A 16,797-nucleotide genomic window follows, 5' to 3' on the forward strand; every position below is an offset into this window, starting at 1 on the left:
TTCTTAATCGTGTTTAAAAATAATTAAATAATAAGTTTATTAATAACCCCAGTGAGCAAGCTGTAGGCGACTGTAGGCGATTATTTTCAAACACCTTTCTGAACACCCTCTCCCTTCTGCTTTTGATTGAACAGATTGTCCTGCCCCAAACACATGCCATTGGTGGAGTCAATGTTGTCGTGTCTGCCTGGACAGGTTGCTCAAAACAAACAGGGGGATATTTATAGTGCCACAGAGACACAGTGTTCACAGCTTTTTATGAAAATGAAACTATAAATGGCTAACTTATAGTTGCCTCTGCATATGAAGCTGGGGTAAAAGTGAGTATTTTATCTCTCTTATTACTGGGGGGTGGGGGGGGGGGTTCTGAATGATATAGCCTCCAAAGTTGTTGACCTGGGTGCCGTCGCCTCGTATCACCCAGCCCCTTATCAGGCTAATCAAGCCTCTGAGAGGGATAAAGGCTGACCAAAGACGGCGGTGCAACAGAGAGAGAGAGAGTTGCGGGCAGCTGTCCGACACCTGCGTGTTTGTCTTTTGGTTATATTCTTTATTAAACTATCATTTATATTGTCAAGCCGGTTCTCACCTCCTCCTTTTCTTTTTACCTTGTTACATTCATCTGAAAGTCTCATAGAAAGGCTAAGGAATCAATGATTAAATCAAACTTTTATGTGAGTGTGGTTTGTGTCATTGAATACGACAGCCAGATGTGTCAGAAGTGTGACAAGGGTTTCACACCTCTGTGCACGTGTCTGTTTATCACACATGAATGACTGAGATGACTTGTATTATGTATTATAGTATTATGAGATCAGGCACGGCTTTAAATGGTTTTCTTTTCTTATGTTTAGCATTACTATGTCTGAGGGCAAAAACTTCACTTTCTTTTTAAAGTGCTTTTTAAGGGCAGCAAAACAATGTAATTTAGATTAAAATATCTGAAGTACTGGAATTACGTGACACCATGCGAGGACTGGACGTGTAAACGGCAAGCTCTATGCACTTTGCTAGTTTTAGTTATTTTTATGTAATAAACCAGTGAGATTTGATACACCATGCTACATATCTGTTCTTTGTAGTTAACATGGCAAAGAATTCAAAATCCTCGGGCTCTGGAGATATTAAAAGACACTTACGTGCTCAAGCTGATAACTCAGACAGGCCCGCAGACCAGGGACTCGGTTTGGACAGTGCGGTGGGAGAAATTCAACGTCAATGTCATGTCTGTGATGCTGACAAAACTGTTGATCGATTACTGTGATCGATTACTGTGATGGAAACAAAATTCTCTGAGTTGGTTACAAGAATCGGGGACGTTGAGAGACAGCTCGATTATCTGGAGTCATCGGAGAGGGAATTGACTGCTAATTCTCTAGCAACCTAAGTAGATTTGGAACGCGTTTTGGCAAAAACTGGAGGATTTGGAGAATCGAAATTGGCGAAACTACATCCTAATTGTTGGAATTCCTGAGCATGAAGAAGGCAGATATATGATGAAATTCCTAGACGAGCACTTCCTGAGTCTGCTCGACATAACAAGCCACAAGCTGGAAATTGAGTGACCTCACAGAGTCCTGACTCTCAGATCAACTGAGGGAGACAGGGCCTGATCAATTTGGCAAATCTCTGAGATCATCGCATAAAGATCTCGTGTTGTGCAAGGCGAGGAGTAAAGGAAAGCTTACTTGGAAAAACCACAGCATTTTCTCGTTCCCAGACTTTGTGAATTCGACAAGAGAAACATGATCGATTGAAGAAATGCAAGAAACTCTTACATCAATGGAAGATCGCTTTTGCACTGATGTTTCAAGCCAAACTGAGAATAGATACTAAGGATGGCCGCAACATATTTACATGCCCACAGCAAGCATTGTCTTTCATAGAGACAATGGGGTGAGTTAACCATTTGGTGTTTCTTGTGTGGCCCCCAAGTGAACTTTACTTGCTGAGCATACACTCAATGCAAAGTTGTTGTGTGGACTCTCGTAGGCGTACATGGACTGTTTGATTAGAGGGATGGATGCCGGTCATGAGCTTTTCATTTAATTCGTTTTTCATTTTTGTTTTTGTTTTTTCTGGGGAAGTTCTGGTTTTGACTATTGCACTAATGTTGGAATGTGGTATTAATCATTTTATTTTTAATACACATTCTATATTTTCTAATATATCAAAATGTTAAATGTTAATATGAGTGAATTGTCTCTCTCCACGTGGAATGTGAATGGGTTGGGGCACCCCATAAAAAGAAGGAAGGTGATTTATTTTCTTAAATGTAAGAAATAGGATATTGTGTTTCTTCAAGAAATGCATCTTTCCCCCGCAGGAAGCTGACAAATTTGGGAAGATATGGAGTGGACATGTTTTCTTTAATGCTGGCTCAAGTAAGAGCAGGGGAGTCATTACATGGATAAATACGCAATTCAAATGTCACAAACTCATTAAAGATAAATTAGGATGAGTAATTATAGTTTTAGCAGAAATTCAGGGGCAAAGGTTGATTTTCGCTAATATTTACGCACCTAACGCTGATGATCAGGGCTTTTATATACATCTTGAAGGGATGTTGCATGCTGCTGGCATCCCTCATGATATAACATTGGGAGGAGACTTTAATCTATTGATGCACTCAGTCCTTGAGCATAGTGAAGCAAAAGTGTGCAAGCCCCCTAGAGCAACACTGACACTTCACAAGATGTGTAAATATCTTGGTCTTACAGATATTTGGAGACTTTTGAACCCATCTGGTAGGGATTTTATTTTTCATCAGTCCATTAGATTTATAAAATATATATTTTTTTTTAAATCGAAGTCCCTCATTTCATCTGTTGTTGATTGCTGTGTTGCCACATATGGAGAAAAATAAATCATATAGTTGGCGCTTTAATGTATCCCTTTTGCAAAATCCTGATTTTCCAACAAATGTTAAAGGCTGGAATCAGTGTTTATATGGAAACCAACTGGTCCTCAGTATGCTCTGTGGGCATGGCTTGAGAGGCACTTAAGGCCGCTCTTAGGGGTCTGATCATACAGTATGCTTCATTCATCAAAAAATCCAAAGCATGGGAACTTGTGGAGTTGAAGAGAGTATTAAAACTACCGAGACGGCACTGAAGCGCCGAATGTCGTCTGATGGCCTCAAAGAATTGACTCGATTGAAATACAGATATAATACAATTTTGTCGAGTTAGGTGGAGTTTTGGTTATTTAGGGCAAGTCATATTTTGATTCGGGGGACAAAGCAGGGAAGCTTCTGACAAGATATATAAAGCAGAGTCTATTTCTATCATTCCCTCAGTGAAATCGGCTTGTGGTTAAATTTTTACCTCGGCCATTGATATTAATAATGCTTTTAAAGAATTCTATCTTGATCTTTATAGTTCCACGTCTTCGTCTACTGATGAAGATATTAGAACATTTGTGGAATCATTAGATCTTCCTAAACTGACAACTGAGCAAAAAAAATATTTTGATTCTGAGACAACCTTGGAGCTTCTAGAGGTAATTAAGGCCCTGCCTACAGGCAAGGTTCCAGGGCCATATGGCTTTGCCGCAGATTTTATTTTTATATCTTATACTACAGAACAGGCTCCACGGAATCTTTCAATAATGGAAAGCTTCCGCCAACCATGGCAGTCTGATTCTTTAAAAGAACATAGATTCAAGCGAGTTTAAGAGTTACCATCCAATTTCCCTGATCCAGCAAGCTGTTACATTTTTTTCCAAAAATTCTGGCTAACCAATTAAGCAAAGTCATGACATCTCTTATACATATAGATCAGGTGGGGTTATTCGGGGCCATAGCTCTTCTGATAACATTAGTTGTTTCATCAATATCACGTGGTCAGTGGTGAATGATCAGACTCCGGTCGCTGCCATCTCACTTGACGCTGAAAATGTGTTTGAAATGGTAGAATGGGATTATCTTTTTAAGATTTTGGAAATGTACAGGTTCGGTAATACTTTTATTGAATGGATTAAGTTACTTTATTGACACCCGGTAGCAGCGGAACAAACAAATGGATTAATTTCAGATTATTTTCCTCTGGATATGGGCACCCGGAAGGGTCGCCCTCTTTTCCCATTATTGTTCTGTCTTGCCCTGGAACCATTAGCAGCCGTGATAAGAAAGGAAGATGATTTTCCAGGGGTTATGGTGGGAAGTCTGTCGCATAAGCTTTTGCTTTACGCAGATGATCGTCTCTGACCCCATTAGATATATGCCTTGTCTTCACAGGATTATTAGTTCCTTCTCTAAATTCTCAGGTAACAGAGTAAATTGGTCTAAATCTGAAGCTTTGGCTCTGACAGTGTACTGCCCATTAACAGATTTTCAGCTGAGCACCTTCCAGTGGCCCAAACAAGGCATTAAATATTTGGGCATTTTATTCCCAGCTAATTTGTGTGATTTTAGTTCATTTCGACCCTTTAATAAAAAAGGTTTTTAAATGATGTGGGTAAGTGGGCTTCATTACATTTATCTATAATTGGGAAGGTTAATGTTATTGAAATGAATTGTATTACAAAAATTCAACTACCTGTTACAATCTCTCAGAGTAGATGTCCCCCTCTCTTATTTCAAGCAATTTGATAGCATAGAGAGCCCCTCCCTGGTTTCGTATTGAACAGGAAGTCCTTTCCCCTATTTCGCAATTGCAAAACCTTTCTATCAAACTGACCGGAGAAGTTAAGGCACACCCCATTATCTCACATTTGCACATGGTTTGGACAAAAGTGTCCAGAGTGTTTAATTCTGACATGTATTTAAATATTACCTCAAGCATATGGCTGAATTCTGAATTATGTATTAATAAGTCCCTTTTCTGTTGGTCAGAGTTTATTGTGAGGGGGGGGGGTTACTATACTCTGTAAGAAAGTGGAGTGTTGAGATCTTTTGAGAATTTAATTAATAATTTTGGGATTCCCAGATCTGTTATATAGGTATTTACAGATGTGCCACCTGCTCTGTATCGTTCTTGGGAGTAGCACACACTCCCCTAAAGCAGCAGATACTTTGGGAGAGGTGATTACTGTGACATCAGTGTATTACTCCCTGCTAATTCAGTGTTTGGGAGACAGAGCTTTAACTTCTCTCAAGAGATTATGGAAGAAAGATTTAAACTTGGTATTGGAGGAAGGAGTGTGGGCTAGGATTAAAAAAATAAATGTCATGTCTGCATCTAGAGCTGCAAGGGTTCACCTTATGCAATTTAAGAAGTTCGAGACACAACCCATGTCTTTTGGGGGTGTGTTAAGATCCAAGATTTTTGATTGAAGGTTCAGTTATTTGTGTGACGTTTTGGGCACTAAAATTTTACATTGCCCCAGACTTTGTATACTGGGCGATGGGGCGGTCATAATTTGGGGGACAAATATATTAAAATTGGGTTCTGACTTGTATTATGATTGGCAGACATATTATTTTAAGGGGTTGGAAGTCGGACAGAGCACAATAATATCCGAAGTGGTGTGCGGAGATGGAGTGGGTGGCAGCTTTGAGGAGGTGGCAGGTAGAAGGCTGGGGTTTGGGGACTTGTTTTTCAGAAAGTGGTATTTGGCAGTTTTGGGGGACTCTCTGGGAAGGGATGAGGAGAGAGAAGTTTAATATCTATGTTTATTATATGTTTTATTATTATAAAAAAAATAGTTTGTTTGTTTGTGTTATGTGACCACAGGGGGTGTTCGTTGGGGGTTAGAGTGGGGTTGGTGTTTGGGGAGGGATATTATTGGGGGTTAAAATTTAAACTGGTGTGTATGTGTTGTGTTTTTCTCTGTTGTTTTTTTTTTCTTTGAATCAATAAAACATTTTAATTACAAAATAAATATCTGAAGTACTATACTAAAAGACATTCAAAAGATACTAAATTGACAGTATAATAAAGCAAATTCCTCAAATGCCATCATGTGCCAATAACAAAGACACATAGATAAACATTCACGTTTTGATTTTACCTTTTTACATCACATATATAAATACAAGAAATTAATGAATTATTCAACACTGACAACACTAAACCACTACGTTATACCATGCGGTCGTGATGCTGCACTCCCGGACCCTTATCAGGCTAATTAAGCCTCTGAGAGGGATAAAGGCCGTTTGTGAACAATGGTGCGACAGAGAGAGAGAACGTTTATGGGCAGCTGACTGTCATGTTTGTGTGTTTGTGTCTTTTGTTTTAGATTTTCATTCAAATATTATTTAGAATGTCAAGACAGTTCTCGCCTCCTCCATTCCATTGTTCCCTTTACATGTATGTATAAAAAAAGAAAGGAAAAAAAAAAGAAGAATCTAAAACTTTGAGATGACCTTTCACCTTTTCAAGAGTAATAAACCCAGTCTGTTTGAAGAGTCTAATAATATAACATTATATGAGGTAAGCGGAAATATGTTTCTGAGGGAAAGTACAACATACCTAATTTCATGAGGAAGTGGTTAGATGAGCAAACCACTGTGTTGTCAAACCTTGAATTAATTTAGCAGTGTGAGAACATGTCTTGCTCGAGGATCTATCAACATCAAGTGAAAGCATTTTGTTATGTGTAAATAGCTTAAGCTAATTTAATGTTCTGACACTGTATAATTATAACCATTTAATTATAGTCTGCAATTTTAACTGGTGATACTCTGAACTCCAGACGATTATGCTAAACCGTTGTTGTTTTAATTATTTTTTGTTTTAGTAGTTTTCTCACATCACTGGTAAATTGAAAGTTTATCAACGAATCATTTTAAAAATCAAAAACATTCAAAGATCTGATATTCATGATGTGGTATTATTCACATGCATTTGCAATGAGCATTAAAATGTTTATACAAGATAAGACAGTTTTTAAGTCATCGTATTTTGACACCACATCTATGCTACTCCATCAGAGATAGTGTGGAAGTTAGGTGATCTGAACAGCTTATGTTACAGCCCCATCTAGAGGCATGTAGATGCAACTATTTCCATGGCAACTAGATCCAGCAGTAGCCCTTGGCAACAGTTGCTGCAACTGACTGATAACTTCCCCAGGGAGCATCCTACCAAATTAATCAAGAGATGTCAGAGGACACTTATCTTTGACAGTGAAAATAATATAATGTTACAAATTCTGCTCACAAAGGTTGTGGTAAGGTTGTAAGTATGAATAAAAATGAACTGCATCTCAATTGTCACAATAATGCTACAAAGTAGTACAATAAGGAACAAAGTAGTGGACAAATTTGGATTTTGCACATAAATGCTATATGTTTTGGCAAATAATTATTCAAAGTAAAGCGTGTGTGGTACTGCAGATTGTATCAAATAAAAGCAAACAGAGGATCTGTAAGTGCAATTCCTCTTAATTGGCAGAGCATTCAGAGTCTGTTTAACTATTTAAAATTCACCTCTCCCCTCAAGCAATACTTGCCTCTAAAAGAAGTCTGTTTCTGAAGATGATAACATTTCTGACAGAAAATGTTGCATGCTGAATACTGTTACTGCTTACATGCAGTCATGCTATACAACGATAAATTCTAACATTCTGATGGAGCCTTCTGGTCTGGTACACATAAATGAAAGAGTGAATGGTTTATTGTTGCACAGTGCCTTTTTAGAAACAGAGAAACCCAAACCTACACTAAAAAATATCAACCTAATATATGTGTTTAATGTGGTGTCATCTAAATTAACACCTTTTATTGAAGCAAAAAAAAAAAAATATTTAACATCTCTGAATCAAACTGGGTATATTACAATACACTAACAAAACTAAATTAAAGAGTTGGATAAAGCAGAAAAAGCTCATTAAAAATTACAATTCCGGGTTCAATACAAGTTAAGCTCAATCAACAGCAGTTGTTGCATATTGTTGATTACCACAAAAATGTATTTAGACTTGTACCTCCTTTTCTAAAAACAAAACAAAACAAAACAAAAAAACTGGGTTACATTGAGGCACTTACAATGGAAGTGAACAGGGCCAATCCAAAAGTATTTACACAAGACATAAACAATATGTGTTAACATAATGTTTTTGATAAAATTGCTTACCTTTCTGTGTAAAGTTATATTAAATTGTACAACTCTGTTGCCATGAAGACATAACACTATATACCTTGTATAAAACTGTTATTAAAACAACTTTATAGCTCAAACAACATTTAACTAAATAATTAATGTTAACTATTTTATAAAAATTCACATTTCTGCCTTTAAACCCTTCCAAAAATCAGCCCCATTCACTTCAATTATAAGTGCTTCACTGTCATGTCGATAAAGCTTTCTTAAAGAAAAGGAGTGACAAGTCGACCAACATTCAACCATCAATATTATGCCACAAATACTGTTGATTTATCTAAGCATGTATTGAACACAAACATTCCTTTAAGGGAACAAGTGCAGGTTGCCACTTTTTACAGTGTAAAACACAAACTGTGGGGGTTTCACCAACCAATGTGTACTGCTTAAATATATTAAAAATGTAGCCAAAATAATATGCTTCAAATAGACTATGTCTAATTCAAATACTCAGAGTGACTAAAATAAGTGCTTTCAGACCGCCACATTCATGGACACACACACACACACTACTCTCACAAACAAAAACTACTATCAAACAACTCCTGACATGCTGTTGTCTCAGGTCTGATGATTACAGTCTGACAACAGCCTGTGCAAATGTACTGCAACCTGACAATCCCACAGTCAAAGCCAAGAGGATTAGACTCAGGTATGATGACCCAGGTTGGTATGTAAAGTCGGGGAACATGTCACCGTCCATTACTGCAGGTAGTTCAGAGTTCTGGGCTGAAAAATTGAGATGAGACAAGCAGTTAGTTTTATTTTATGTATAAATATACATAATGCAAGTTATTAATGCATGAAATAAGTGAACGTTACTTGGACTGCATGAGGGAAATCTAGGCCATCTTCTTTTATTGTGTTTTTGCATATTGTACCTTGTATTACATACTGTGATCCAAACTTGTGTTATTTTAGGACTTGTATTTGTAATTATGTAGAAATAAATTTTGTGTTTCATATGGTAACATCTAAATTAACTGGTTTTATTCAAGTGAAAAATATTATTTAACATCACTGAACCAAACTAAATACATTAGGTTACACCAACAAAACTCATAAGGGTTAGGGTTAAATAGCTCCTTAAGGTAACAATTGCATGTTACCACTTTTAACACAAGACACTACTTAATCATATGAATATATGTAGAGAACAAAAGACACAACATAAACACCCAATGACCAATATTTATTAGTCCCAGGACCCAGGACAGTATCCTACCTGAATTCAATTGGAAATTAAGAAGCAGCAGCAATTATGTACCCATCCATAACACAGAGTTCACTGTTGGTACTTTCTTTTCAAAGAAGTCTACAGCAAAACAATTACATTGATTAACTTTTATGAATCACTTCTTACTTGCCTGGTTAAAAAGTTTAATAAAAATCCATCATTCCCCAGTGTTACTTACCAACACTATCAGCTCAAACTTGATTTTCAATTTCGCTGCCCCTCTCTCCAGTATTTTCAGAGATTACTTTTTCCAGCCAGTCGATAAACTCTCAGTATCTTCAACGATGTGTAAAGCCAGTATCAGCTTTCAGTCCTACGTGCACTTTTACAGAAAATCGCTTTGATAAGACGGCAATGAAAATGGGTCAATATAGTACAGGTGCTGGACATATAATTAGAATATCATCAAAAAGTTGACTTATTTCAGTAATTCCATTCAAAAAGTGAAACTTGGATATTATATTCATTCATTACACACAGACTGATATATTTCAAATGTTTATTTCATTTAATTGTGATGATTAAAACTGATAACTAATGAAAATCCCAAAGTCAGTATCTCCGAAAAATTTGAATATTACTTAAGGCCAATACAAAAAAAGGATTTTTAGAAATGTTGGCCAACTGAAAAGTATGAACATGAAAAGTATGAGCATGTACAGCACTCAATAATTAGTTGGGGCTCCTTTTGCCTGAATTACTGCAGCAATGCGGCGTGGCACTGCTCGGGTGTTATGAGAGCCCAGGTTGCTCTGATAGTGGCCTTCAGCTCTTCTGCATTGTTGGGTCTGGCGTATCTCATCTTCCTCTTCACAATACCCCATAGATTTTCTATAGGGTTAAGGTCAGGCGAGTTTGCTGGCCAATTAAGAACAAGGATACCATGGTCCTTAAACCAGGAACTGGTAGCTTTGGCACTGTGTGCAGGTGCCAAGTCCTGTTGGAAAATGAAATCTGCATCTCCATAAAGTTGTTCAGAAGCAGGAAGCATGAAGTGCTCTAAAACTTCCTGGTAGATGGCTGTGTTGACCTTGGACCTCAGAAAACACAGTGGACCAACACCAGCAGATGACATGGCACCCCAAACCATCACTGACTGTGGAAACTTTACACAGGACTTCAAGCAACGTGGATTCTGTGCCTCTCATCTCTTCCTCCAGACTCTGGGACCTTGATTTCCAAAGGAAATGCAAAATTTACTTTCATCAGAGAACATAACTTTGGACCACTCAGCAGCAGTCCAGTGCTTTTTGTCTTTAGCCCAGGCGAGACGCTTCTGACGCCGTGTCTTGTTCAAGAGTGGCTTGACACAAGGAATGCGACAGCTGAAACCCATGTCTTGCATACGTCTGTGCGTGGTGGTTCTTGAAGCACTGACTCCAGCTGCAGTCCACTCTTTGTGAATCTCCAAAATTTTTGAATGGCTTTTGTTTCACAATCCTCTCCAGGGTGCGGTTATCCCTATTGCTTGTACACTTTTTTTCTACCACATCTTTTCCTTCCCTTCGCCTCTATTAATGTGCTTGGACACACAGCTCTGTGAACAGCCAGCCTCTTTAGCAATGACCTTTTGTGTCTTGCCCTCCTTGTGCAAGGTGTCAATGGTCGTCTTTTGGACAGCTGTCAAGTCAGCAGTCTTCCCCATGATTGTGTAGCCTACAGAACTAGACTGAGAGACCATTTAAAGGCCTTTGCAGGTGTTTTGAGTTAATTAGCTGATTAGAGTGTGGCATCCGGTGTCTTCAATATTGAACCTTTTCACAATATTCAAATTTTCTGAGATACTGATTTTGGGGTTTTTCATTAGTTGTCAGTTATAATCATTAAAAGGAATGAACACTTGAATATCAGTCTGTGTGGAATGAATGTATTATCCAGTTTCACTTTTTGAATGGAATTACTGAAATAAATCAACTTTTTGATGATATTCTAATTATATGACCAGCACCTGTATGTGTAATGCTTGGTGTGGAAGCAGGACAAGACAGACGAGAGGTGCGGATCCAAACGCGGTTTTATTGTACAAAAATAAACATAAACAGATAGGCACAAATGAAAACATCCACGGGGGGACAAAACCGAAACCAAAACACAAACATCAAGGAACTAGGGAAACATGGAAGAATGGGCACGGAGTAAACACAGAAACATAAACATGCATCGGGAAGAGTAGGTGACATGAACATGAAACGTCAACGAACGACAAAGAGAAGGGGAAGCAGCGGGGTTTAAATAAAGAGACACGGTAATGACAAAACAACAGACAGGTGCGGACAATAACGCAGAGAAGGGCCGGGAAAAAAGGGAAGTGTAGTTTACACAAGGACAGTGAGACTCGGGGCGGACAACAAGGGATCGAAACATGAAACACAGTGCAGACGACAAGGGATAGTAACACGAAACACGGGGCAGATGACAAGGGATCGTGACAGTATGCTTCTGCTGATGTGTCGGAGCAAATATATCTTTTTATATATATATATATATATATCTTCTGTTCACGTTGCGTTGTCCCTGTAACTTGAAGTGATCGATGCTCCTTCCCTGGGGATGATCGCAGACATAGAATTAATGTCCAAGGCTGGATAAACTGTACAACACTTCTGCAGATGTGAGATGAGGCGTCGAATACTGAAGCGGTGCTCGTCTCTATCATTAGCGCCTGCATCGCAACCCGGTAATGTTTAAATGAATACAATTATCTCTCTCAAGCCCATCGAGCATTTACAGCCTTCAGTTGCGCATTTAAAAATGCTGTAGTAGTAAATTGGTCCTCGTTTTTTTATCGTATTGGCACGGGTTAAGAAAATAATTTCACAGCGTTGCCAATTTAGGTTACCTGGTTGGAGTGAGGTACCCAAAATCAAATCAAATCCCTTTATTGTCACTCAACCATAAACACAATTGCAACAGTGGGTGGAAGTCTTGGGTGCAGTTCCAAGCAATATGGAAGTATGACAATTACATTAAACATTTTATTTACACATAACACAATTTATACATCTTGTTATTTACACAACACAAGATGCAATATAGGCTACACCTAAATGTCAAAAATGACAATTCTCTCATCATTTACGCAACTCATGTCATCCCACATGTGTATCACTTTCTTTCTTCTGCAGAAGACAAATTAAGACTTTTAGAAGAATAGCCTATGTCATCTCTGTAGGTCCATACAATGAAAGTTTATGTGACTGAAATTTTGCAGCTCCAAAAAGCACACAGAGGCTGCAAAAAGGTAACCCATAAGACGACAGAGGTTTAATCCATGTCTTCTGAAGTGATCCAAATTGGGGTTAGGTAAGAACAGACTAAACTATAACACATTTTTCACAATAAACCTTGACATCAGCGGTCTTATTGGCGATCAAGATTTCAAGCTTGATTACACTTCCTAGAGTGCCATCTAGTGCTGTAGGAAGTGTAATCGAGCTTGAAATCTTGATTGCGCCTAGAGACTGAAATGGCAAGGTGTACAGAGATAAAGGAGTTACATTTTGGCAGAGGTGGGTAGAGTAGCCAAAAACTGTACTCAAGTAAAAGTACAATTACTTCAAAAATATAATTACTCAAGTAGAAGTAAAAGTATTAACATAAATAATTACTTGAGTAGGAAAGTATCCAATTAAAAGAGAACTCAAGTAGTGAGTAACTCGTTACTTTCACAAATGACAAAAAACTCCCCTATATTCCATTACATAATACACATTGAACGTGTACTACAGAATTATGATTATTATTAATGATATTCTGTCATCATTCACCATCATGTTGTTCCAAACCTGTATGACTTTCTTTCTTTCATGCAACATCATAAGGAGATATTAGACAGAATGTTTGCCTGAGTCACTATTTACTTTCAGTGAATGTTTATATATATATATATATATATATATATATATATATATATATATATATATATATATATATATATATATATATATATTTTTTTTTTTTTTTTTTTTTTTTTTTGAAAGTGAATGGTGACTGAGACTGTCAGTCCCTAACATTCTGTCTAACATATTTTGTGTTCCACATAATACAAAGCATCACACTGGTTTGGAACAATATGAGGGTAGAGAAAGGATGACAGAATATTAAATTATGGCTGAGCTATCACTTTAAAAAGATAGTTTACCCAAAAATGAATATTCTCTCATCATTTACTCACTCTCATGCCATCCCAGATTTGGGATGGCATGGTTTGATATGGTTTGACTTCCTTTCTTCTGCAGAACACAAATTCAGATTTTTTAAATAATATTTTAGCTCTGTAGGCCAAAATTGTGATGCACCAAAAAGAACATAAATGCAGCATAAAAGTAATCCAGAAGACTCCAGTGGTTAAATCCATGTCTTCAGAAGTGATATGATAGGTGTTGGTGAGATACAGATCAATAATTGTCATTTTTCACTAGACAGCAGGGGGCAATATGCAGAGAAGAATGTAAATCACCAAAAACACAAGAAGAATGTGAAAGTGATCTGTTTCTCATCCACACCTATCACATTGCTTCTGAATATATTGATTTAACCACTAGTGTCTTATGGATTACTTTTATGCTGATTTTTGTTTGTTTGTTTGTTTAGCTTTAAAATGTTGCCACCCATTCACTTGCATTGTATGGACCTACGGAGCTGAGAAATTCTTCTAAAAATCTTCATTTAAGTTCAACAGAAGACATTTATACACATCTGGGGTTGAATGAGGGTGAGTAAATAATGAGAATTGTCATTTTTGGGTGAACTATGCCTTCAAGGGCTCTTGTCAGATCTGGAAGAATTTGTCAATAAGAAGAGAGGTTTGGAAACATTTCCAGTAATTATTACAGTGAAAATGTCCAACAAGGACATTATATGTAATGCTGAAATATAATGCCTTCTTTTGCTATTTCATATCTTTTAAAGTCCTGTGTGGATTCTTATTTCAGTGTAGTTACAGTTTTCAGTGTCGTAAGTATTTAGATCGTTAGTTCTGTACAGCAGTACCGCCGCTCTTTAAATGCAGAGTATGCAGCCTACATAGGGCACCAACCCTGAACGTTGAACACTCGCTGTGTCTGAAACCGCCCCCTATCCATTATATAGTGCACTATTTAGAGTGTCCGCTATTTTGTAGGAGTGTCTGAATTCTGAATGAGCCACTTGTTCCCTACTTTTGTTCACTCATTCTTACCCACAATGCACTCTAATTTCAAGTGTACATTTCAAGTACACTCGATGACGGTTAATATCCCACAATCCACCATGGGGAAGATGTACGAGCTGGGAGTTTACTGCTTCATTCACTCCTGCAATTTTTTATTTCATGCTGAATGTATTACATTACTTTTTGACAAATCATTACTGGATTAAAATAACAACATATTGAGAGAACATACAGATACATTTTAAATGTACTCTTTATTTGATCAAATGTGTTTACTCTTTATATTAACACACAGTATATATTAAAAATGACAAACAGAATGAAGATTTATTGTATTAATATATTATTTAATAAGAATAACAAGTAAGGCCCAAGTATTTTAAAATTTCATATGTAACGTTTCTGCACCAGCCCCAGAGCTCCAACACTCTCATCCTAATTTACTAATTTCGATTGCCTCGTGCACATCAAACGCGCGCGCCCCTGCTCACCTCGCTGTTCATGTGCTGAAATTCTGTCTGTTCATGCTCCAGTTGTCGATCACAAGCAAGTGTGCCGCACAAGCCCTCAAAAGTGAAGCCAAAACGTTTCGATCGCCCCCCGGTGACTGGTCTTGTATAGGTCATAAACCCCGCCTCCCCATGTTATTCAACAGGACGTGAGACCAACTAAACAATTAAATTACACTTCACATATATTTTTTCCAAAGATAGTTTCTGTAATTTACTGTAGTTTCTATAACGTTGATGTAATTTCAAGTGTTTGTTTTCAAAATAAGTTTTTATGTTTTTAGTTAGTTATTTGATGCTATAAAAACGGTGCTGTGACATCATGATTGACAGCTGTCATTGACAGGTTCTCTGAGCTAAGTAGTCACTGAAGCACCAACTGACTTTTTTCCGGGATCTTCGGAGGACTGAGGAGATTGGAGCTTTAAATTTAATATTTACATTTCTATAATTAATTATTTCACACCGTCATAAGTCAAAAGTCAAAAGTGCAGGGGCGTGTGCTTGCCATTGATCCAGCGAGAGTGAGGGCGGGGCCTTGATTTCGCGGCTTTACTTCCTGCTCACTACTGCGCAGGTCTGGTCCCGAAATCGCAACTGCGCAGACTCAAGTCCCAAGATGTCAGTGCCATATCGGGACACTGGCGGTTCTCACCAATGGAAAAGAGCGAAGGGGCGTCGTCCATCTTTTTTTACAGTCTATGATCACAAGAATGGCAGTGATTAACTTGGATGTTTATGTGGATTTATACAGTTAATCCGCCTGAAGAAGCTGCAATAGTTTCCAGTACCCCAAGAGGGCGCAAAGTCAATGCATAAATACTGCTTATGACATGCAGGACAAAGCACACTGATTTCAAAATGTACACTTAAAATCTGATGTCATAAGAGCCGTTTACAGAATCACCCTGAAAATTACCATCTCATTACACAGAAAAGCCTGCGTTAGAATTAGAGCCAAAGAGCCAAGTTGGAGCTGTGACTTTAATCTTGAAATATCAGTTTATCTTGGTGTTAAATATAGGCATTGCATAACGGAACTATTCTTTTTTTCATTGTTTGAGGGAAGAATGTGTTTGCCTTTGAAGAGTTTGATGCTGATGCACTGATGACTTGAGTGACAGTCTCATCACTCAGGTGGGAGCATTGCAGCTGTGAACTTCCGCTCTCGTAAAAGTCCCATTCAGTAATCTCTCAATAAATGACACATTTATTCAAATTAAACCCAGCAATGTAACGACAGTAACGCCACACATTGTAAAGAAGTATAAGTAAAAAAAAAAATCATTAGAAATGTATTTGAGTGAGAATAAAAAGCACCCACTTTTAAACCTACTGTAAAAGTCACATTTTCCCCAAAATATTACTCAAGTAAATGTAACTGAGTAAATGTAACAAGTTACTACCCACCTCTGCATTTTGGTCTGTTTTTACCCAAATCAATTAGATCACTTCAGAACACATGAATTATACCACTGGCATTTTATGGATTACTTTTAGGCTGCCTTTATGTGCTTTTTGGAGCTTAAACATTTTGGTTTTCCTATGTTCTTTATTCCTTTATTGCATGGGGGAAATGTGCAGAACCATGCAGTACAATTTTGGCCTTGGATGCTTGTCTTTGATATAGTCTACTATATTTAATTTCTAACACCACAACAAGAAGACCTAATCAAACCCTGACTATGGTGCAACAAGGGATTTTCCATGGTCCAAAAATGGTCTTCAGGGGTGGCTAAGCTCAAAGTTGGTTGGTAACACAATTACACTTAATTACCACAATTACTTAATTGCATTTCATGTTTGCATAGGATATTTACAAGCTTTTGAATTTCATTCAAAATGCTATAG

This window comes from Xyrauchen texanus, chromosome 2 (assembly GCF_025860055.1).
Source record: "Xyrauchen texanus isolate HMW12.3.18 chromosome 2, RBS_HiC_50CHRs, whole genome shotgun sequence".
Lineage (NCBI taxonomy): Eukaryota > Metazoa > Chordata > Actinopteri > Cypriniformes > Catostomidae > Xyrauchen > Xyrauchen texanus.